The 24562-nt window shown below is 37.4% G+C and overlaps 1 pseudogene; it reads right to left on the reverse strand.

Annotated features, from left to right (window-relative positions):
• Positions 1–495: 495 nt before the first annotated feature.
• LOC118817827 lies at positions 496–13856 on the reverse strand (annotated as a pseudogene).
• Between the last annotated feature and the right edge of the window lie 10706 nt (positions 13857–24562).

Here is a 24562-nt window from a genome sequence, read left to right on the forward strand (position 1 = left end):
ACACCAAAACAACTCCACATTCCTCAGACTGAACATTTATGACTCAAAACAGCTTATACTATCATAATGCATGTGCTGTAATCGGAAATGAATGTGTCCAACGGCTTAGGCGTACAAAACAGTGGAAAGAAATTCTCATGTCATTTTTTAAAATTAATCATTAGGAAATGTAACATTTTGTAAAAATATGAAGCAGTCTTTAATGTTTTTAATGTCATGACACTGATAACAGTAAATGTTTACATTATTTCCTCATGAATAAAATATACTGGATCAACAAAGACAACTGTAAACATGTAATTTAAAATACCAAATTGAGTTTTATATACATGTATACATTTCAGCCAATTCTATACCCTACTTTCATCAGTGTAACATTACCAAGTCCAATTTGATTAATTAAGCTGATCAAAACTCTGTATTGCTATACAGACACAAACAACATGAAGTGTTTCTGTCTTGTGTGTCTAGCTGAAACTATAAGGGGGTGCACTCTCACCTCTCTGGCTCATAGCCGGCCTGGATCCGTGTGGCGCTGTAGCGCTGGGCAGCAGTTTCGTGCCCATGGCCGTGCCCGTGGGGTGTGTTGTGTCCGAATGGGCCATGAAAGTGGTGGTCTTGGTCTCGGGGGCTCAGCCGAGGCCTGGCTGGCTCTGTGTCCCCCACAATGCGGCGGTAGTCAATCTGATAGCCATCGTGTTCCCCGTCCATGTAGCGCTCATAGCCATGGCCCTCCATCCCAGAGAAATCCAGCGTGTTCTCCTCCACTGTGGCCCTGCCCCAGCCCAGCTGACCCCCAGAGCCCCAACACACACCAGCTGCTGCGCTGTTGATTGTGCATTCACCGACTGGTCAAGCTGGAGTTACACTGACTCACACACAAGTTTGTTCCTCAAAAAGAGAGGCCCAGATTCCTTTTAGTAGGAGGGCACAGTCACAGGCTTGTCCCATACAGCATCATCCAGTGCTGCAAGTGGCTTCCTCCAAAACTAAACAGGGCTGCTTGGTAGGGATGTCTTGGTAGAACTAAGTAGAGCTCTCCAGAGATGTTTCAGGAGAACCCTTGTTCTTCTAAGACTTGCTGTCTTCAAATAAAGTTGCCACTTCACCACTGAAAAGTGGCTGGTTATGCACGAGGAACCAATAGCAGAGCAGGATGAAAACAAAACACTAATTTATCTGGAGTGCAGGAGCATGTATTTGTCTCTCTGCCGCTCTTTCTGTCTCTCTCTCTCTCTCTCTCTCTCTCTCTCTCTCTCTCTCCAGCTTAGCTCTGTTTCTGACAGAAGCGCGTCACTTTCACAAAGAGGATTGCAGCATTAAGAGTGTGTGTGTGTGTGTGTGTGTGTTAGTTGGGAGGGGGAACTGTACTACATGCTGGGTAATGAAGGAGAGGAGGATGGAGGAGGGCACACTCAGATGCAGTTTCCTGCCCAGTGTTTTCTCCAAGGTAGATGTCAGAGCATGTGTCAGGAAAGCGCATGCATAAACAAAATGTGTATTTGCATGTAACTTGGACCCAATGGAGCTGTGTGTGTTTGGGGGTGGGTTGCCAGGTGCACACTGGCAGAAAAAAGAGGTACTATACAGGTACAAGGTACAAACGTGTAAATGTACCCTCAAAGCTATAACACGGGTCTTAAGGTAATTGTGTACCTTAAATGTGTTTTAAAAGTATAATCTGTTCACTTTCCCAGGGAAAGGAGCATACTTTTTCATAATGTTTCAAAACGGAAAAAAATGCCTGGAGACAGGACAGGGTCTACAGAGACAATGTAACTTCAAACAATATAATTGCAATGGAATATGGCTCAATTATGTTAACTAATTAAAGGTGCCCAGTGACGTGAGGGGTACCACCTCAGTGACAATTAGTACCTTTATGTCTGAGAGTGCCTGTGTTCCTGTATGTACGTGTGTCTCTATGTACTCTACGTGTGTATGTGTGTGGTTTATGCACTGTGTGAGCCAGTCATGGAAACAGCTTTCTCCCAAGGAGACAAACAAAGTCAAATCCCAGAGTGTCTGATGTTTTCGAGGGCTCGACCCACGAGACACTGCCAAGTTGTGCAGCAGGAGCATTAGACACACTGAGGTGCAATCACAAACCAGTCTGCACTCTTGTACAGGCTCTAGTAGACATGCTATTCAAGTGTCAGACTCTTTCAGTTTAAATGGAGGGCCAAGAGATTCAAACTCAAGCTTAATACTTGCATGCTACATCCCCAGCCCATCCCCCGCCTGACCATAAGGGGGAATTCCACTGATTTTTCAAAACGTCAGCATAATGTAAAAATTGGGATGTAAACACAGTCATTTAAAGTGGTTTCATTTGAAATGCTCCATTCTAGAGAACTTTACCAATGCAGATTTCTTTACAGTGTTAGTGATATAAACCAGGGGCACAATGTCTACAATGCAAATATAGGCATTTTAATTATCATTATTGTCCAAAATGACCAGTAAGACTGTGTGTGAGTTTTTACTGTATATGTAATGTTGATGATGGTATAGCAGCATTTATCTGGGGACTATTTTGTCTTAAAAATACCCTACATAAAGGCCTACCTCTCTGCCATGAGAGAATTTTAAAAATGTTTTAGACTAAATCTTATCTCAAAACCATCATAGAACAATGTTGCATGCATCCGGAACCATTTCATTATTAACTTTCTGTAGCTTTAATAGGCATTAAAAACTTCAGACGTCTGGTTCCTATCACCACCACTGTGAACAATTCTGATTTGCTAAGTTTTTCAAGAATGGAGCATTTTTCATCAAACCACTCTAAATGACTTTGCATCATAACTATTTAAATATCCAGAAAAAAACACACACAAATCAAATCAGCAGAATTTCCTGAGAAGCTATTATACACTGTATTCGGGACCATTTCCAAACATTTGGTGGAGGCCCCACACTATAGTCATTTTAGTGTGCATGAAATAATGACACAGGAAAGAAAGTTTAATAAATGCAAAGGTAAACATTATAAAACAATAATCAACTATATGCATGGGAAAAAGTATCTATAGTCCACCAAATTGGATATAAAAATTTAAATAAATACATGGTAATTGGAACAAATACAAGTAAATAAAATGAAGGAAGTAAAATGATCTACAATATTATCAAAAGATATTTCTCAGTACTCAGCCAGTATCTTGATACACAAACAGAAAAAAATAATAAAATAATAATAATAATAATGACTTATGGGGCCCCTTCTGGCCTTGGGGGCCCTAAGCGAATGCTTGTACCTACTTTTTTAAGAAATGTGCCTGGCTGTATTGCATTGTCAATAAAAACATCCACAAATGAAGTTACTTAATAAATACAGCATAAAGTCCTCATGAATAAATACAAAATGTCTCTCACTCTAACTACAGAATCTGTAGTTACTTGTTGGATGTGTTAATTGACTGAGACTTGTATTTCCGCTTCTTGACATCACAAAGACTAGTTTATCCTTTAAGACAGTTACCCTGTGACTGGAGTGCGTGTGTAGATGTGTATACATGGCGTGTGAGTAGTGACACAGATAATTGTTTTTGTCTCATTGTATTCCATTCCCTCTGACGTACGCTTATCTTCCTTTGCTAATTAGGATAAATTAAGGGTGTTATATAAACACCGCCATTGTTCTTAAACTTACATGGGGAAATAGTACCAAAAGCATGTTTTGTTTATGTGGAAATTTGTCAATTTGCTCGTTGTCTCATGTAGACTAGCCTACATATGAATTTTAACTCTTTTTAGCACTGAGAAGTCATTCTCATGTTCTTCCTTTTCCTTTCCTAGGCATTGTGCAATGGTGCCAAGAAAAGTGCACTGAATATGGTTATGCATTGCATTTACTTGACTCCTCACCTGAATAAAACATATCACAGCAACACAAGTTTGTCTTTCTCTACCACAATTTAGGCAGTAATTATATTGATGTAATATATTTTATTAATGTTGGAATTATAAAGATATTTGAATGAAATTTATTGCTTTAATGTGTTCAGTGTATCACACGGTACTTCTTGCATCCCCCACCTTAATATGCACTCACGTAGTCACAAACAAGCAGAAGTAGGACACTGTGTTGCTAAGGTTCTAATGAATGGCTTCATCTGCAGGTGACAGAGTGCTTGTGACAGTTGTGGAGGGATTGGGAAAGGAAAGCCTCTTAGCCACTGCCTGCATTGCCCACTGCCATAGAGACACAGCAAGGTTACCGCCAAGCCCTGAACATTCACTCAACACACTGTCCACTATGTCGACACAGACTCAACTGCCACAAATGCCCATGACAGGGCGCACTTTGTAATGCACTGATTGAGTTTTCACTGCTGTTGTTAAAATACATGCATTAAAAATGCGTTAAAATGCATGCTTTAAACGTGTTAAATGCAAGTATTTCACTCCTTTTAATCCAATCACTGAAAATTGACCACACATTGAATATCAAAAGTAAAATAGATTAAAAAATTGAATATGAAAATGTTTTTTTAGGATTACAGGAACATTAAAAAGAAAATCTAATGAAAAGAAAGGATAAGAATACGGGAAATTTATGTGACTCTATTCAAGAATTTTAGTTTCAGATTAAATTATGCAATGTTGTTCAGTTGTCTAGTTGTTTTTGTTTATGTATTGTCTTTGTTTTATTTTTGATTTGTGTGTATTCCTAAAATTGTATGTCTCCATCCTGCCTTCCCCTACCCCTTACCTTTCCTCACCCTTGCTGTAAAATGTAATATAAAATACAATTAAAAAGTTGATCACAAAAAAATGGATAATAATGGAGAAATATAATCTTAGCAGGTTATCACATTTGTACAAACACACATAACCTCATCACACACAAATGCTTAACCAAGACAAAAGCTTGAAAACAGAGGCAGAAAATCTAAACATTGAGAGAAAAGGTGGGAAGAGAGGGAGGGGGGTGGGGGTGAGAGCACCCGCAGATGTCTTTTCCATTTAACATAGACTTGCTGCTGCTTCATCATTACAAATCAAAACTACTAAAATGCAGACTTAAATTGGTTCAGAAACCTATTAAACACGCATCTTAATACCGTTAGCAAGAGTAGTTCTCAGTCAGGCCTGAGGCCTTGAAAATTCCCAAACAGTCACCTTTCACCCAGTTATACGATGATGAAAATACAGTTCCAGTTCCTGAACTAAAAGTCGCTGCCATGTCTGGTAGGATAGATTGGAGACTGGTATAAACAAGTCCTTATCTCATGTCGTGGTGTCCTTCTCAAGGAACATAACAACAAGCCTCACAGACACAAAATCTAAGAGGCAAGATATTCTATATTAAAAATATTTAAATATGGTTATGCAAGGTAATCTATATCCCTTCATGCTGCACCCTGCAATACCAGAGTCCTAGGACGTAAACACATTTCTCAAGCCCCTCCCTCGGCCCCTTCTGCTGAAATTCAAAAGAATTCCTTAAGAGCAAATTACTGCTGGTGTTTGTTTTTCTGACAAACCTGTTTGGTGACAAAGAAATGAAGGAGAAATCTGTTAGAAAAAAATAAATGAGTAAAATGAAGATAAAGATGTTGTTCTGGTGCGTTTGAACACATATAAACAGGAACTTGGATTTCTTTCTACAGTAAATTAGCATTCTTATTTTGCTGACCAACACTGAATGGCTGAATAATACCTGCAGTTTCTGAGAGTTACACTCCACTTCATGTACCTGGTGAAGACATGGAGGCAGGGAGCAAGCCCGGACACCATCAATTCTTTAGTAACACAGATTCCATTCAGCATTCATGGTGTTTAGTGGTTGTGGTTTCTCTTATTCAGTCAAATTGAAATTTGATAGCACTGACCTTTACAATTCAGGTCAGTTCATCACGAGATTAGGTCGGTAATATGATAACAATAGCAGATTAAAAACTGGTCCATTCAGCGTTGTTCATCAGTTCTAAGAAAAGTGTCTTGCATGATACCCAGTTGTCAATGCAGCGCTGTGCTAGCAGTGCTTATACCTGACACATCTTTGTGGCTATTCTCAGAAAGATGCAGAAGATGATTTCTCAATTAATGAAAATCCACTAAAGTTCAAATGCGTTCAAATTCATCAGGTACTCTGGCTCTTTCTGGGCCTATTTGATCTACAAATGTGGGGTGAAACATCTCTAACGAAGCTCAGAAAAGCATGGATCAGATATAGCTTCACACCAGGTGTGGTGAGGCCTTTGTGAGGATCCTGCTTCAGGATGACATTAATCTAAGCAGTTACAGAGCACTAATGAACACATCTCCACAATATGACTGGAATTTCCACGCACACATTTTTTAAGTGTTATTAACGTCATTCAATGATGTTAAACACATTCATCACAAAGCTTTTGAAGAAATCATCAAAAGTGTGTAAAGGATTTGTTCTACTTTTTTAGACTGTCTCAGCTAGGTTTAGGTAGGAGTTCTCCTTTTTGTAGTACTATTTTTAATACTGCATCTTTGATGAGCTCACTGTTGTTTGATAAGCTCAACTTAAACTGGTACTTGTATTTTCTTCAGTGCTGTACTAGAACTAACAGGAGAACTCTTGACTGAACTAAGTTAAGAACATTTTAAAAAGCTGAACAGAAGGTTGACCTGACTTACTTTTTAATAGTGTAGTCAACAGCTTGGCAAAGCCAAACAATATATAATATGAAACTGCAGCCAGTGGTTATTAGAAGTAAAATGAACATAAAAGACAAAACTGCTTTAGTGATTAGTGAGTGTGTGAAAGTAGCTACATTACGCATATCTGTCCAATGAAAAATAAGGATCTCCAAATTAGTAACTTTACAGTAGAGGGCAAAAACATTCTTTACTTTCAATGTAAGTTAATGGAAAAAGTTTTTATTCTAAGCAATTTTGAACCATTTCTATTGGTCCAATCATCATTAAATTTTCACACAATGTAAAGGACAGCTGCTGAGCTCAAATGATGCAGATAAGTAAAAATCTAAAAAAAATGGAGATACATGTTTTTCATTGGACAGCGACGATATTTTGATTATCAGGGAAGTCTCAAATGCAGTAAAAATGAATCAGAATCCAGAGACTCATGAGGTTACCCACAAAATGACTCCCCAAATCATATACTAGGCGAATAGTAGAACATCATCTAAACAGCAATCTTTTTTTTTCTTTTGCTAGATACATTTAAAGCTCGCTCAACTTTGGAATTACATGTTTTCTTTGAGTCATTTGCGTCTATTTAGAATTAATCTAATGCAACATTAAATGTAATGTTTTCTATTTATAATAATAATAATAATAATAATAATAATAGATGGGTACTGGAATAGTCTGACATGGAGATTAAAAAGGAGATTAAGAGATATTCTGCACTGTTTCTAGTACTGCTCCCTCCAAAAAAATCATTTTAAACTGCTATTTGTATTTGCCTCTCCTACTGCTGATGGAGTGTTTACCTAGAGGTCAGCTTGACATATTACATCAAACTACTGCAAACCCCAAACAAATTTGCTGCAATCTGGATGACACAGTTTCCATAAAAATGTTTACTGTCCGTTTATGCATGTTTTTGCAGGTCTGGCAAAGCAGTTACGGATCTTATTGCATAAATCATATCTAATCTACAAACAGAACAAACACTACTGATTCTGTGTTTCTGAAGTGCTTTTGAATAATAATCACTGACACGGTTTATTTAAACATTTTTAATATAACTCAACTGATTAATCCTTGCTTCAAACAAACTGCTTTATGAAGGCTTTAAACTGTGAAATCAAGGCACACAAACTTTTATCTATATGTCTTTCATCAAATGCATTTTAGTGCTTAGTGCAAAGGTTTGAACACTCCCAGTAAGATCACATGTATTGTTGATTTTCTAACTGAAAGTAGGTTAACACATCCTCTAAAGGGGGCAGATTTTGGCATTTTCTACAAATTTGAGTGCACTGTTTCTGTTTATTTGTTGAGTTTAACAAAGGAAACATGAACATAAAATGTACCTCTTTTTGCACAGGCCACATTTTATCTTTTGGTTTTTCCCCAATATGTTAAATCCAGCAAATAAATAGTAAGTATGTTTTAAAAAGTGCAGAAGCCTGTTCTCTGTAGAGGACGTGTTAGATTAAAGGGGAATTCCACCAATTTTTCAAAATTACTGACTAATTCAGTCCTTGAGATGTGAAGTGTTGCATTGCAGAGAAACTTACAGACTTGGATTTCTTTACAGTGGTGGTGATAGGAACCTGGAGTCACAATGTCTACTACAAATGTAGCCACTTTATTCACTATTCAGAACCACCAGTGAACGTGTTTTTATATGTGATGTTGATGATGGTAAAATAGTCAGAAATCTGAAAAACTATGTTTTCTTAGGCGGCTCTTTTGCCTTACAATGCCCTGCATGTATTCGTCCACCATAAATGGGTTAAAATACGTTTTAAGCCAAAACTTTTTCACAAACCTGCACAAACCAGTGTGTCAGACATCAGGCAGCATATATCTAACCATTTCAGGTAATAACTTTCTGTGAGAGAGCTTTTAGAGGTATTAAACTCTTCGGATATCTGGTTCCTATCACCACCACTGTGAACAATTCTGACTCAATTATTTTCTCTAGATTGGAGCATTTCGCATCAAACCACTGTGAATGACTCTGTTTACATCTCAACCGTTTAATTATGTAGACTTTTTGATAAATCAGTGGAGTTACTCTTTAATTATACTAGAAATATACAAAACATGGAGTCTGACCAGTGGTGCCCAAATTTAATATACACATAATATACAAAATATACATTCCACTCAGGGCAGATCTCATGTCTTGCACTATTCACTGACTGAGGCCTGCGCTGGTAATATCGTCAAAGCTTGAGCAGGACAGGCATTGTACAGATACGGATAGACTGGTTCAGTGAATGTGTGTGTGAAGGTGTGCACATGTGTGTTGTCATCAGGATTGAAGAAGGAGACGTATCCTCTGTCCCAGTCCAGCTGCACTCTGATCCTCTGCAGTTTCTGCTTCAGTCTGAAAGGTGTAAGCATCTCCGACAGGCCTTTCCCGTATTCACCCTTGTAGTAGCCCACATGCCATAAGCCATGCTTAGAGAGGTTTCTCTCTGTGCTTGAACACTGATTCTGAGATCACCCCTACAGCCCACGCTGAGCTGTCTCCGACCTCAATGTCCCAGCAGTGAGCTCCTGAGTCAAAGCCCTCAGAGCCCAGGACACTAACGTAGTCGTCAAATCTCTCCGGATTAGCTGGAAGCTCTGTATCATGACTACAAAGTGTCATTGCAGTCAGATCATCAGACAGGTGCAGACAGGGGTGAGCAGTGTTGGGGTCAAGAATGACTGGAGCTAGAGTCAAAAGGGAAAGAGAGAATGAAATGGATAGAACATACAGTGCTGCTGAAACCAAACATAACCATCACTGGAGAAAAAATTCTGGGGACTGCCATGCTGCGAAAAAGATTTATTTTATTTTTGCATATTTGTCATCCTTAACTGTTTCCAGATTAAATGAAATTCAAAGAGAGTTGAGAATGAAAGAGAAATATATCAGTCTGGAAAGGGTTACAAAGTCTTTTCTAAGACTGCTGCAAACCACAGTGAGAGCGATTATCTCTGAATGGAGAACACTTGGAACAGTGATGAATCTTCCCAAAAGTGGCTCATCTCACATTTGCCTTGATAACCCTTTAAGCCTTTTGGAATAATGGTCTGTGGACTGATGAGTCAGAAGTGGAACTTTTGGAAGTGAGTGGTCCCATTACATCTGACATAAAGCTAGCATAACATTCCACAATAAGATAATAACAGTGATAATAACATCATATCAATCTGTCAAACACGGTGGTGGTAGTGTCATGGTGTGGGGATGCTTTGGTGCCTCACTGCCTGGCTGAATTGCTATGATTGACAGAAGCATGAATTCTGCCCTCTACCAAAAAATCCTGCAGGAGAATGTCTGGTCATCAGTTCATGATCTGAAGCTCAAGTGCAACTGGGTTAAGCAATAAGTAAACAATCTGAAGCACATGAGTGTATCTACCTCTGATTGGTTTAAAGGAAACTACGCTAATGTTTTGCAGTGGCCTAGTCAAAGTCCTGATATGAGCCCCATTTAGATGCTGTGGAAGGACCTTAAATGGGTTTGAAAACCCTCCAGTGTGGCTGATTTAGTAATTCTGCACAGAGAAGGGGGCCCAAATTCCCCCATAGTGATGTGAAAGACAGATCTACAGTTATAGGAAGTGTTTGGTTGCAGTTGTTGCTGCTAAAGGTGGCACAAGCAGTTATTAAGTTTAAGGGGTCAAATACTATTTCACATGGGTGATAACCGCTGCAAAACATCTCCTCTAATAAATGATCTTTTAAATACTAGTTACTATGTTTTGTATGTCCTTGTGTTCTCCTTGTATTATATTACATCTTGTATTAAGATCTTATATCGTTTAGTCTGACAAATATGCAAAAAATAAGAAAATCGAGGAAATCAAAATGTTTTTTTTTTATTTGTTATTATCATCAGAGTTGCAAATATATATATATATATATATATATGTGTACTCATCACCATTTGTAGCAATTATAAATAATCAGCATCTGATGTGAATGGAAAACACATTTTTATTTCTCTAATTAAAGTGACATTAGTCATAATATAGCAACGATGTTTCTTGTATGTGTAGAACCCACTCCAAACTTTGGAAGATAACCCTTAATTCATATCTTTTTAGATTTAAGAAGATGTGGACTCACTGTATTGAATAATGCTCTGCATCTTCTCCCACACTCTGAACTTCAGGTTGCCCAGGTGCTTTGCTACATCAATCAGCGCTCCAGAGAGGATCTCTTGATCCTTCAGTTTACCCTGAGCTCTGGAAGAAGAAACAGAAGTCAGTGCTGCAGTAGGTTTAGAACCTCATAGTCTATAGACTTATTATTTCAGAGAGAACAGAAATAAATGGTAAAACACACACCTTTCCACAGTGACTTTGTAGTTCTGAAACAAAAAACAAGAACAATAGTCTTAGACTCTTGTGATATGGGAGCAGTGCCATGTGGGTTTGTTAGATTAAAGTCTACTTTAATCACCTGCAAAAATGAAATACTGTTGGCTTCTAGCTGCTCCTCCATGGCAGTGACTTTGTCTGAGAGAGATAAAATGCCTCTGTTAATCTGTGTAATCTTTTTCTTCACTGTCTGACTCCTCTGCACCTCCTCCTTCCTCAGTGCAGCTATCCTGGCTGCCTCTTCCTCCCAAAGAAACTGGTGAAGCTTTTCAAACTCCTTCTTTATCAGAGCCTCTGTATGCTGGGCTTGTGTCTAAAATGAAATGGGCAAACTGAGTTGTGCACATATCATTATGAATTATTTTTCCAAACTGCACTGAAATGAGTCCAGAACTCTGTTTTACCTTAATATGCTCTTCTGTTTGGGCACAGGTGCGTTTAACCATTCTGAAATGTTCTAGTTTGTCCTTTAGTGGCTCTAGTTTTCTTTTCAGGTCCAACTGAAAGAGGAAAAAAACAGAATAGAACAATACAGGTCCAACAGTATATCTGCTTATTTGAGAATACAGTCATTCAGTTTTATCAGAAGAGTTACTGTCCACAGACATGGTTCCATGAAGTACCATGAAGACTTAAGAGGTCTTGTAAGGCATAAATATTTATAAACAAACTTTATAGGTCACTTTTCTAAAAGAGTTTCATTATTAAGCACTTTTTAGTTTTTAAGGCCTAATATTAATGCAACAGAATTTGTAATGAAGAACCAGCATTGTTTGCTTTCACACTGCACACGCTTAAAATAAAGGTGCCAAAAGGGTACAATGCCAAAAATTAGCGAAAGGGTTCTACATAATACCAAAAGAAAACATTACATGACGTAACAGAGGAACACTTTTTGGTGCTATAGTGAACCAGTTTTTTTTTTTTAATTTTTTAAGAACTGTACATAAGAAGTTTTCCATCATAAAGAAGAACCTATTAACTATTCAAAGAACCATTCACGCATTCAAATGGTTCTTTGAGTTGTCATGATTCTACAAATTCTTAGCCATATGGTACTAAAAAAGGGTTCTACACTCTTAAAAAAGATGGCTCCTCAAGAGTTTGACAATGGTTCTACATAGAACCATGAACACTCAAAGAACCCTTTGCATGCTTAAATGTTTTTTTGCATAGTCAAAAGAAAATGGTTCTTTATAGAACCAAAAGGGTTCTTCGATTTTTACCGTGCCGAGCTTGTAGCAATAGAAGAACACTTTTTGCTGTTTCTATTCTATTTATTCTATTTTGTTCTTGCATTGTTGTTGTTGCATCCTTAGAACTCTTTTTTGTGCTACATAGAACCATTTTCGAAATTACAATACATTCTCAATCAATCTGAGGAACATTTCACTATGCAAAAACTCAATTACGCATGCAAATGGTTCTTTAAATGTCTATGGCTCTATACAGAACCATTGTCTTTTCTAAAGAACCCTGAACAACCATTTTTAAGAGTATATATAAAAAAAGAGATCGGTATATAACCATTACCCTTACAAAAGACCCCTTGAACAAACAGTTTCTAAGGGCGTAGAAAAGTATTTTTCAGTTCCCTAGAGAACGTTTCAGTTATTGGTTCTTTAGACTTTTAAACCATCTGTAAAAATGTAAAAGCTACATACTTTTAAAAATAAGGTTTCTCAATGGTTCATCACTAGCACATATACTTCTAGGAGAAACCTTTAACTGGCATAGAACCTTTACATCATTATAACTGTAGGCTCTTTAAACTTTAAAAAAGGTTCTACTCACTTACATATCTCATCTACAAAAACAGATCATTAAAGAACCGTCCTTGAAAGGTTCTTTGGTAAAACCAAAAATGGTTCTTCTATGGCTTTAAACATAGAACCCTTCTGGTACCTTTTCATTATTTTTACAGTGTGCTTAATGTGCTCATGGAATACTGGTGCAGAAAGCACAGTGACTTTTAAATTACATTAGGACAGGGGTGACCAGTCCTGGTCCTGGAGATCTACCACCCTGCAGAGTTTAGCCCCATCTCTAAACTAATTCAGCCTCCATAAAGGCATTTAGTTGCATCTGAACAGAAGCACTAAGTGTGTTGAATCTGAACTTTCCAGGGTTGCAGATCTCCAAGAGGAGGATTGGGCACCCCTGCACTAGTATCTGTGAGTCACATAACAGTAGACGAGGAATGTCCAGTCTTATCTGCAAAGGGCTGGTGTGGCTGCAGGGTTTCATTCATCAAGCAGCAGCACATCTGATTACACTCGATTGATCAGTCTCACACGTCAACAGTCCTATCATGCATGCTTTTGCTGTGTTGGAATGAAAACTTGCAACTACACTGGCCCTATGTGGATAGCACCAGACTCCCACAGTAGATCAGAATGCCATCACAGTCATACCTTTAGATCCAGTGCTGCTTCATCCAGTAGTTTTAAGCAGTGGTTGGTGTGAACTGTAGACTTACACTCCTCACACACTGCCTGTTTGTCCTCCAGGCAGAAGTGTACAAGCTTCTTTCCATGTAGTCCACAGAGCAGTTCACAGCCTGCTGAAGCTCTGTGGAATCTCTCTTGCATGAAAGCCTCACACAGGTTCTTCAAAGCAAGATTACATGGAGGATTCTCCACGGAGCAGCTTGTTCTACAGAGTGGACATGTCTGCAGATCGGTGTGCTGCCAGTACTGCTCCAGACAGGCTCTGCAGAAGCTGTGAGAACACATGAGCAGCACAGGATCCCTGAAGACATCACGACATACAGGACAGCAGAGATTCTCCTCAAAGAGAGAGGCCATAGATTAAGTTTAACTTTGCAAAACCTCTCAAAGTCCTACCAGTCTCTCTTCCTCAGATGTTGAAGTGACAGAGGTTGCAATGAACTAACAGAGGGCAGTCACTTTTCTGAAGTAAAGGTAACCAAAGGGGCATGGCCTCTGTGACAATTTACATACTTTACTTTATCTGAGACGATTCTCAGGAAACATTCTTCCTGACACGGTCCACCCATGCTGCTTTCCCCAGAAACAGCAGATTTAGATCAGATGAAAGATTCACTCAGTGTCCATGACCAAAGCTAAATCATGGAGAAGGTCCAAATGCTTGCACTTCTAAATCGCATGTTCCAGGAAATAAATTAAAAAAAATACGTATCCAGTTAGGCTTGCAAGTGTTTATAAGAGTCAAATCTGACAATGTTAAATTGTGGTCAAAAGAAAGCAGAGAGTAAAGGAATTGTGGCATTATGGGATTTTTTTTCCCACCCGTATTCTGACAAACACTACCTCGCATGCTCTTATTGGCTGGTAGTAGTTTTCAAAAATATACAAATAATTTTGTTTGCAATATAAATATTTAATAAATGTATAATTATGTATGCCGCATATAGATTAAAATACTATTAACCAAACACTAGAAGTTGTTATTGTATAAAATAACAACAGTTATTTGATCTGACAGTCCACATTTCTGAACAGAAGTATTTCCTTGTTAAATGTTCATGGGGACAATCATTTGCAACTTAATATTTCCATGTAAAAGGACAGAACACCCACTCTGAGTTCCTTTGAATAGTGCAGGTAGATCACATTACATCGAAGGAAAAAACATCAATTGTTTTTGATTTCTTGTGGAATGTGTGATGACCTACATTCATGAAATAAGAAAGCAGTAAAGTTGAACTACATTGTTCAGGCTTTAATGACAGCTGAATACTGGAGAAATGCAGCTTTTTAATATTTGCCTGAAGAAGATTTATTGATAATAATAATACTTTTAATAATAATAATAATAACAATAATAATAATAATAATAATAATAATAATAATAATAATAATAATTATTATTATTATTATTATTATTATTATTATTGTTGTTGTTGTTGTTGTTGTTGTTGTTGTTAGTAGTATTATTATTATTATTGGTAGTAGTAGTAGTATGCATTTTATTAATTCACCTTTCAAGTATAAAGCTCAATTTATCTACAATAAACATTACTAAAATAATAAAAAAGTGCAATATTTAGGAAAGAAACACACCACCACAGACTTTAATACTTCATAAATGGTCTTTCAGACTGAACTGTCTATAAGCCAATTTTAAAAGAGTACAATGTCATACCATGACACTTAAGAAAACTTTTAAGAGGTAGCATGTCACACTTTCTACAGAAAATGAAATTGAAACACCTACATCTGTCTCCACAGAGTGTTATCACACATTCTTATGTCTTGATGTGATATGTCATCTGGTCTACCTGCAATATTCAAAGGAACTCAGAATGGGTGCTCTGTGTTTTTAAAGAGAAAATCCACAGAGGTTTCAGAATTTCAGCACAGTTCAATGGTTAAATTCAGAGTAATTCAGTGCGGTTTGCTTTGCTGTGAAATGTGCAGTTCTAGCGAAACTTACCAAGCCAGACTCTTCACAACAGTTGTGATTGGAACCAGACATCTGAAATGTTTAATGCCTCTAAAAGGAACCTCACAGAAAGTTATTATAAGAAATGTTTACAGATACATTCCCTGATGACGGAGACATTGTTAAATTAATACTTACGTTGTAGACATTGCAACTCGTATTTTCTGTCACTACCATTGTAAAGGAATGAGAGCTGGTAAGTTTCTCGACAATGCATTTCACATCAGACCACTCTGAAGGACTGTTTACATCTAAATCATTGAATTATGCAGCAAAGTTAAGGGTGGAATTTCCCTTTAAATGTAAATGCTGAGTAGCAAAATAACAACCATTCCCATGGACACAGAACATACAGTACTAGTCACACACAGCTGATGGTCTCAAACACATTAAGAAGGTGAACAATTCCACAAATTAATTCTTGACGAGGCACACCTGTTCAGTAAAAACCACTCCAGGTGACTACCTCATGAAGCTGATTGAGAGAATGCCAAGTGTGTGCAATGCTGTCATCAAAGTTTTGCTACTTTGCAGAATATAAAGTACAAAACTTATTCTGGCTTGTTTAAAACTTTTTTGCTTACTATATAATTCCATATGTGTTCCTTCATAGTTTTGATATTAATGTACAATGTAGAAAAGAATAAAATATTGAATGTGAAGGTGACAAACTTTTGACTGGTACTGTACATGTAAAGAGTAAGTTTAAATTTATATTATGTCAACAATTGGACAACTAAAACAAATTTCAGGAATTTTCATACTGTATTACCGCATTCTAATGACAAACAGGCTCTAGGTGGCAGAATCTCTTAAACAATAAGTGAGAAAGTATGATAGACTCTCTCATTCAATAATGAGTCCCTGATCCAAAGCCCAACAGGACCTGATATAAAGTAAACCTCTCTGGGTTATCAGAGAGGGCCTGCCGGACAGATCTGAGACTCACATAGCTCAGATAAGGAAACATACAGAGATTTATATGTGTTGGGGTCCAGAGTCACAGGAGCTAATTGAGAAAAACACATTGAAACGAAAAAAAACATGTAACATGATCTTAAATTTCAGTGTACAGATTAATAGGGAAGAGCGTGGTAGCGGAGCTTTACTGAGTTAAAGGCAACCAGAAATTATATTCAGGGCCACTCAGTACATATATATATATATATATATATATATATATTCCATGTCTTCTTCTGAACCAACATGACGTTGGCGTCAGAAGGGAAATGTGGCCGCCGAGCTGGAAGAAGTTAAATGGTGCATCAACAACCTCAAAGGCAGACGGCGAAGAGGACACAGCCCAGAGGAAGGGGATATGGATATGGAGCACTATGAACGCCCCCTCTGAAGGGTCCAACCAGCTAAGAGTGAAGCAGCTTGTTGGTGAAGAGAACAGGGCAGCGAGGCTTGGCAACAGGGCCTAGCTAGAGCCTGGTGAGAGGGAGACTACCATGTTTCAACGGCGAGGATGCCTGAGAGCTGTACTCTGCACAGCTTCAAGTGGTCACCCGGCATCATGGCTGGACGGCAGCTGTCATAAATATATATGATGATCAAATTAGGTCACGTTAACCATACATTTAAAAAAATGCGGTAAAAAATGCTGATTTAAAAAAGAAACAGGCAAAAGGGTGTCACATTATCCTCATATGTAAAATAGAAATTTTATGTACTGTAGCATTTTAAAGTAAATATCAGCTAAAGCCCAATTTTACATGGTATCACTTTTAATGCTCTTGAAGTGAGCACTGTGTGGCTGTGTGATTTACAAGAATAAACATATCAGATCAGATTCAGTACAAACAAGTACAGTAATCAGTGTTAAATAATGTGTGGGGGGTGATGGGTTGGGGAGCCTAGATCTTTGGAAAGAACAATTCAGATCATTTAACAGAAAAAATCTTGTTTTCCTGTAATGTTCCATAAAAAATGTACTGACTTCTGCCCAGCTCTAAAACGTCTTCTGAGTTTAGAGTATATCACCGTGCACCAGCAGGCAGGCAAAAATAATATTAACCAATAATATCATGTTTCACCTGCCCACCTTACAAATTCATTTGTACACAAATATTTTCCAATCTCTGTTTATCTCTTAGAATTAAACTAAGAGATAAAAAGATTGGCTGACCTGTATTGTGGCTCTTTCAAAAAGCAGTTGGGGCTGAAACACATTATAACAACACAAAAAACAATGTATGAAGTAGGATGTGAATGGTACACTTTAAAACTTCAAACTCTTAAAACCTATACTAAAAAGTCAGGAGAAATGGGGATTCCTTGACCTAGGCCCTTTAAGTACTCATACCATGTTTCACCTGTAGAAACGTGATGTAATCTCCATCAGTCTGCTCACTAACTGATCTAATGAAGGCTGTAAGACATAGTATCTCTCTGTTCATCTCCTCAGTCCTTTTCCTCATTATCTGGCTTTTCTGCTCATTTTCCTTCTTAGCACAGCAATGCTGGCTGCCTCTTCTTCTTGTGGAAACTGAGGAAGCTTTAAAAATCTTCCTTAACCTGCTTCTCTGTGTGCTCAACCTGAAACTTGTTTAAACTTTGTTTAAAGATATGAAAGTGGTAAAGCAGAGGGAAATTACTTTGACATTTTAGTTACCGGTTCATCTGGAAATCTTACCTCTGTCTGTTTTCTCTTAAGCCCTTCAAATAATCTTAGTGGCGTTTGCTCAGACCTGGCTTGAGAATCAGAATCAGAATCAAGCTTTATCGGCCAGGTATGCTTACACATACAAGGAATTTGGTTTTGGTTACAGGAGCTCACAGTGCACAGTATCAGACAAACATTTACATGTAGTAAATAAATAAAAAAAAATAAAATAAAACATGCATTTCTACCATCACTAACTCATACACACACACACATAAACACACGGTCACGTACACAGGCTTCCTCCTTGAACTACAATATAATTTTAATGAGAACACACACTGACAAGCAAAACACATTAAAAACATCATACGGTGCCATATGTTTGTGTAGGTGACCCTAGAAGCAATATGGCATATTTCTTTGCAATTTATGATGTTAATGTTGGTAGGGTTGGGGCCTAGGAGTGGCAGCTAAGAGTTGGGGTGCAACAGATAGAGAGAATCAATGTTAAATGAGGCGAAACAAGAAGTCTTGTCTTGTTCATTGACGTTCTATTTTTGCTTTGTCAACATTTGCATGCAGTCCATAAACGTCACAGCTTGCACTACAGCTCTTGTTTTCTTGTTAAACATGACCCATGACTTAATGAAGAAGTAGATCAGATTTCACAAGTACTTCTGTTATGTCATTGCTGTTCCTCAGAACTTTGAATTCAGATAATGATAGGAGCATATCATCCACAAGAGGGCAGAAGAGCTCCACATCAGTATGTGGAGTGGCGGTGCAAAGCCAGAGGCATTGAAACAGAATTATTCTAGGTTTTTTTTTATCAAAGGACAAACAATAGTATACCGTATCTGTTCAGTGATGACCATTTCATCCTGCCATTAACTACTCCATGTGTGATAATGGTTATCTGGTTGCAGTGGCATAAAAATGCCAGAACACTGCTTGAATGCATTTGGCAGCATTAGCTCAGTGAGTTAAGAATATGGTTATCCTGGACAGATTCTTATTCAGGTCTGAGGTGAATTAATACCGGATCTTTTGATTAACAAATGCTATTTTGACTTTGATTAAGTCACATATTCCCGGGTAAGTACAACCCCATTCCCAAAAAAGTTGGGATGTTGTGCAGAATGTAAATAAAAAATACAATGCAATGATGTGCAATTCAGGTAAACTATATTTGTAAAGGAAAATACTACAAAGACAACATATCAAATGTTGAAAGTGAGAAATTGTATTGTTTTTTTAATAATATATGCCCATTTTGAATTTGATGCCAACAGCATGTTCCAATAAAGTTGGGACAGGGGCGTGTTTACCACTGTGTTTCATCACCTCTTCTTCTAACAACACTCTGTAAGCATTTGGGAACTGAGCTACTCAACAGTTCGGGGTCTTCTTTGTCATATTTCTCATTTCATAATGCACCAAATATTTTCAGTGGTAACAAGTCTGGAATGCAGGCAGTTCAGTTTAGCACCCAGACTATGGAGCAATGCTGCTGTAATACATGCAGAATGTGGTTTGACGTTTGTCTGAGTGGCAGTGTATGTTGTCAAAACATGTATTTATCATCCAGCATTAATGTGCCTTCACAGATGTGCAAGTCTCCCATGCCATGTGCAGTAATGCCCCCTTATACCATCATGAATACTGGCTTTGAACTGTGCACCAGTAACAAGCTGAGTGGTCTTTAGCCCGCAGGACAGTGTTCATGATTTCAAAAAAAAATTTCAAATGTTGATTCGTAGGACCACAGAACACTTCTCCATTTCCCCTCTGTCCATTTTAAATGAGTTTGGGCCCAGAGAAGGTGGCAGCATTTCTGGATCCTGTTCATATATGGTTTCTCTTTGTGTTTTAGAGTTTTAACATGCATTTGTGGATGCAGCGACAAACTGTTTTCACAGACAGTGGTTTTCAGAAGTATTTCTGAGCCCATGCAGTGATTTCCACTGCAGAATAATGTCTGTTTTTAATGCAGTGCCGTCTGATGGCCCAAAGCTCAGGGCCAGCAAATACTGGTTTTCAGCCTTGTCCCTTGCATACAGAGATTTCTCCAGATTGAATCTTTTAATATTATTATGTACCGCAGATGATGAAACCTAAAAGTTATTTGCTATTTTACATTGAGAAACATTATTCTTGTATTGGTGCACTATTTGATCATGCAGTCAGAGTGGTGAACCTCTCCTCATGTTTACTTCTGAAAGACTCAGCCTCACTGGCATGCTTTTTTATACCCAATCATGTTACTGACCTGTTGCCAATTAACAACCAGGTGTTTTTTTTAGCATTACACAACTTTACCAGCCTTTTGTTGCCCCTGTCCCAACTTTTTTGGAACATGTTTTTGGCATCAAATTAAAAAAAGGGGAATATCTTTTTCAAAAAGCAATAAAAAATTCTCAGTTTCAACATTTGAGAATGTTGTCTTTGTACTATTTTCAATTAAATATAGGGTTTAAATGATTTGCACATTATTGCATTTTGTTTTTATTTACATTTTGCACAGAATCTCAACTTTTTTAGAAATGGGGTCGTACATATGTGTCGTATTGTTAATGCATCTCACTTACGATGCAAAAACCCCATTCATAAATATGACAATGAAAATTAACTGAAATAAGATGTAAATGCTCATATTAAGCTAAAAAAAATCTTCCAATGGTGTAAACAAAAGTTACTTAGTAAGATTTCTTAAAATATAAGCAATAACATCCAGTTCTTCACATTGTCCAAAAAACTTGAATGTAATGTAATGTAAACAAAGATCCTGTTTCTATGCACAGTAATAAGATATAGGGTCTCTGTTTGTAAATGTAAGTCTCTTTCTCTCATACAAATCTCTTGGTAAGACTAAATTGTCTGTAAACCTCATACTTGAATTAAATGATCACAAGCCAAGTCTGCTTAGCGAACAAATCTCAATAAAGCTAATCTTTTATTAACTTAAGATCACATCTAAATACACCACAACAAGTGTCAACAAGGGAACCTCTGAGAATTCTGATGAAAAAGATAACATGTTGTACACAACTTAAAGCACTACATTCAGTACTACTAATGTTTTTAAATAACATCAGTACCAAAATCCTTCAAATAAGACAATGTAAGACGATTCTACATCTTGAAACAAGTGAAAAAGCCCTGATTTAATATAAAAACCTTTTGTCTAAATATCTAAGTGAGACTGATAAAGGTAACTGTTCCTAACCCCTTAATATTCCAAGTTTATTTCTTACTAAGGCTTATTATTCAGTAACTACAGGGACTTCATTGCAAACTAATGGAGCTATTTTTAGATTATAGAAGTGTGTAATAAAGCATGGCTTGTTAAGGGGTTAATGTTCACAAAATAGTCTCACACATAGATTTTTTGCCTTGACATGAGATCATTTCACCTGCTATGATTTTTTTGTGTATGTGTGTGTAGAAGAAGAGTTTATTGGCTATGCAAAGGTGCCTAATTAAGTAGCCAGTAGTGTTTAGAAACTCCAGCAATGCTGCTACACCGACAACTGTGCTGAGAATCGTTCATAACCTGAATGATATCTGGTATGCAGTGGTCTTATGATGGGGTATAGGGCAGGCTGATTAATTGTGTATCAACAGATGGGCTACAGTCAGTAATTGTACACATGCAAACTGTCCCTATACGATGGGTGTACTAGTGGTCAGTGAAAATAGATATAAATACCTAATAAACTAGCAATTTAGTGTATTTATACTATTTGTAAACCCTTTAGGACAGTGTTACTGCTTCTGTACAGTTTCACTATTTTGTCCCCCAATACACAAGTGCAAGTGAAGCACATTACCGCCAGTCAAACAGTACTTAAAGCTTTCATGTTTTAGAGAGAGGAGAAAAATCAAGTTCCACTGTTGCTTCAGGTCTGAAAAAATCCACAAGTGTTTCTGTCCAACCGAAAGGATGTGTATCTGCCAAGACGCCATGACAAAAGGAGATTTTCAAAAAATTTGCAAATCAAAGAAAGAGGCTTCTGGTGTTGAAAAAGAAAAAGCAAAAGGAGAGATGAGAGTTCAGTTGCAGATAAACATGAGGGTTATTATCTTGACAAATTTGAGCGCAGTGTGTGGGTTTAGTGAGATCTTTACTCAAACTCCAGAGGAGACATGTGAGATTACTCTATTTTCATATTTTTTACCTTAGTGCTGTACAAGCGTGTTGTTTATAATCATACATAACTTTTCATTATATCGACTTTATTGGATTCAAACATACTATGCCTGCAGAGTTATAGTATGCATGCCCCCAGATTACCAGATCTGCTGTTCTGACTTTTTTTTTTAACCTTTTTTTCTTTTTGAGTTGATGGACTAAAGAATTTCTCTGGAACACTTTTTTTTTATTTCTTTTTAACTTTAAGTACTAATAGGAAGTAACTCTGTTCTTTAGAATGCAGAATCATGAACTTATGTGCTAATTTTTGTGGGGGGGGGTTGCTGACAAAGACCTACTCAGAACCACTTCAACAACCTACTTCATCACTCAGATAAAGAAGGAAGTCTCCACAGCACTGCAGGTACAGACTTACATAGAGTTTACTGTTGAGTTTATGTACACGGTTTGTATTATATAAAAATGTTGCATGTGCAGATATCAGTGGGCTTATTCATGCATTTGTGGAATATGTAGTGCACTTAGTGAAACATAATAATGAAGTGCCATGCTGGCCATGAAAAACTGACCTACTTAATTTAATGGTAGCACAGAAATTTGGAAAGTTAAAATAAGCTGTATGTGTATCCTTCTAGTAGTTATTATGTCATTATACCTCATATCTCAATTTACAAAGATTTTCTTAATTTTTAAAGTAGTGCATCACAGCCAAGCATTTATTTATTTATTTATTTAGATAATATGTTGATAAAAGCATGTCATGTTTGTAGGAGAGAATAACTTGTAATTGTTTCCCATTATTATAAGATAGTATGTTGTAAAAAGAAAATTTGTGACCTATCTTGTTCCTTAAAGCAATGTATATGAGGTCTGATCAATGTTAACCTATTACAAACCTATATTTGACTACATACATACACACACACATGTATATATATATATATATATATATATATATCACCCCAAGTGCCAAATTACATATTTTACTGTTTTTGAAGTCAATCTGTTTCTACATTAATGCACAGTTACTTCATATTTTATTAACTTTAAAAATAGGAAAAATATAAAATAACACTTGTGACATGCGCAAAAGTTCTGACACCCTGCTAAGTCAGTACTTAACACCCCCTTTAGCAGATCACAGCTTGCAAATGCTTTTTGTAGCCAGCTACAAGTTCTATTCTTGTTCAAGAAATTTCCCCCCTACTCTTCTTCGCAGAACGCTTTAAGTTCTGCAATATTCTTAGGCCGCTTTGTATTCACAGCATGCTTGAAATACATCCTCATGGATTTTGAGGTATGTTTTGGATCATTGTCCTGTTGAAGAAGCCAGCCTCTTGCCAGCTTCAGTTTCTTGACTGACTGTGCCACATTTGATTCCAGAATTTGCTGATATTTAGTGGAATTCATTGTTCCATCTATATGTGCGATATTTCCTGTGTCACTGGCTGCCACAAAACCCCAAAACATAATAGATCCGCCTCCATGCTTAACAGTTGCCAAAGTGTTCTTTTAATCAACTGCTGCTCTTTTTTTCCATACATACCTTTGGTGAACATTTGCACAACAAAAGGTCCTTAATCATATCTTTCAGGAAATGCAAATGTTGCATTAAAGAAATATCAAACTTGCTTTGCTCCTTGTTTAAGAGTTGTAACTGTTCTACAGTCCAGAATTGATAAAAAAAAATATTATTGTAAAGGGTCAGTCTGTGCTACTGGCTGCCAACAGAGGGCAACAGCAGTGAGGCACTTTTACTCCAGGAGACTCAAAATCCTGGAATACCAAGGAATAATCAGTGCAGTCAGCGCACCTGTTGGTACTGGCATTTAAGGCTGTGGCAGACAGCACACTTGTCACACCTTTGTAGAGAGGTGATCGGTACGGTACTTAGCCCAGGTGGACATTTAGACAAAAAAGAAAGAGAAAAAGAGAAGAAAAGCATAAAAAAAAACAAAGAGGAGAAAATTGAGCCCTGCTCTAGGTCAGTAGACTGAGAAGAAAAGAGAAAAAGGAAAGAAGGAAAAAGAAAACTGTTTTGATTTAAGACAAGAAACAAAAAAGAAACAAAAACAAGAGAGAGAAATGAAAAGGCTGAAATATAGCCAGCTCCCCATCTCTCCTTTGAGAGGTATTTTGGTCTGGTCATTTATTCGGTATCTTGAATTTATCCTTTGTTTGTTGTTACGCCATTTTGAGCATCTTTTTTGTTTGATTTTCCTTTTTTCCCCCGCCCTACCACTGCGCTGGGTTTGCAAGGCCAGTGTCGCTGTTTCGAATCCAGCTGCAAGTTACTCCCCTACAGCAATACACAGCACACTCACTGTCCCCAAATGATTATTTATTACACCACATACAAACTACCTC

This window comes from Colossoma macropomum, unplaced genomic scaffold, assembly GCF_904425465.1.
Source record: "Colossoma macropomum unplaced genomic scaffold, Colossoma_macropomum, whole genome shotgun sequence".
NCBI lineage: Eukaryota > Metazoa > Chordata > Actinopteri > Characiformes > Serrasalmidae > Colossoma > Colossoma macropomum.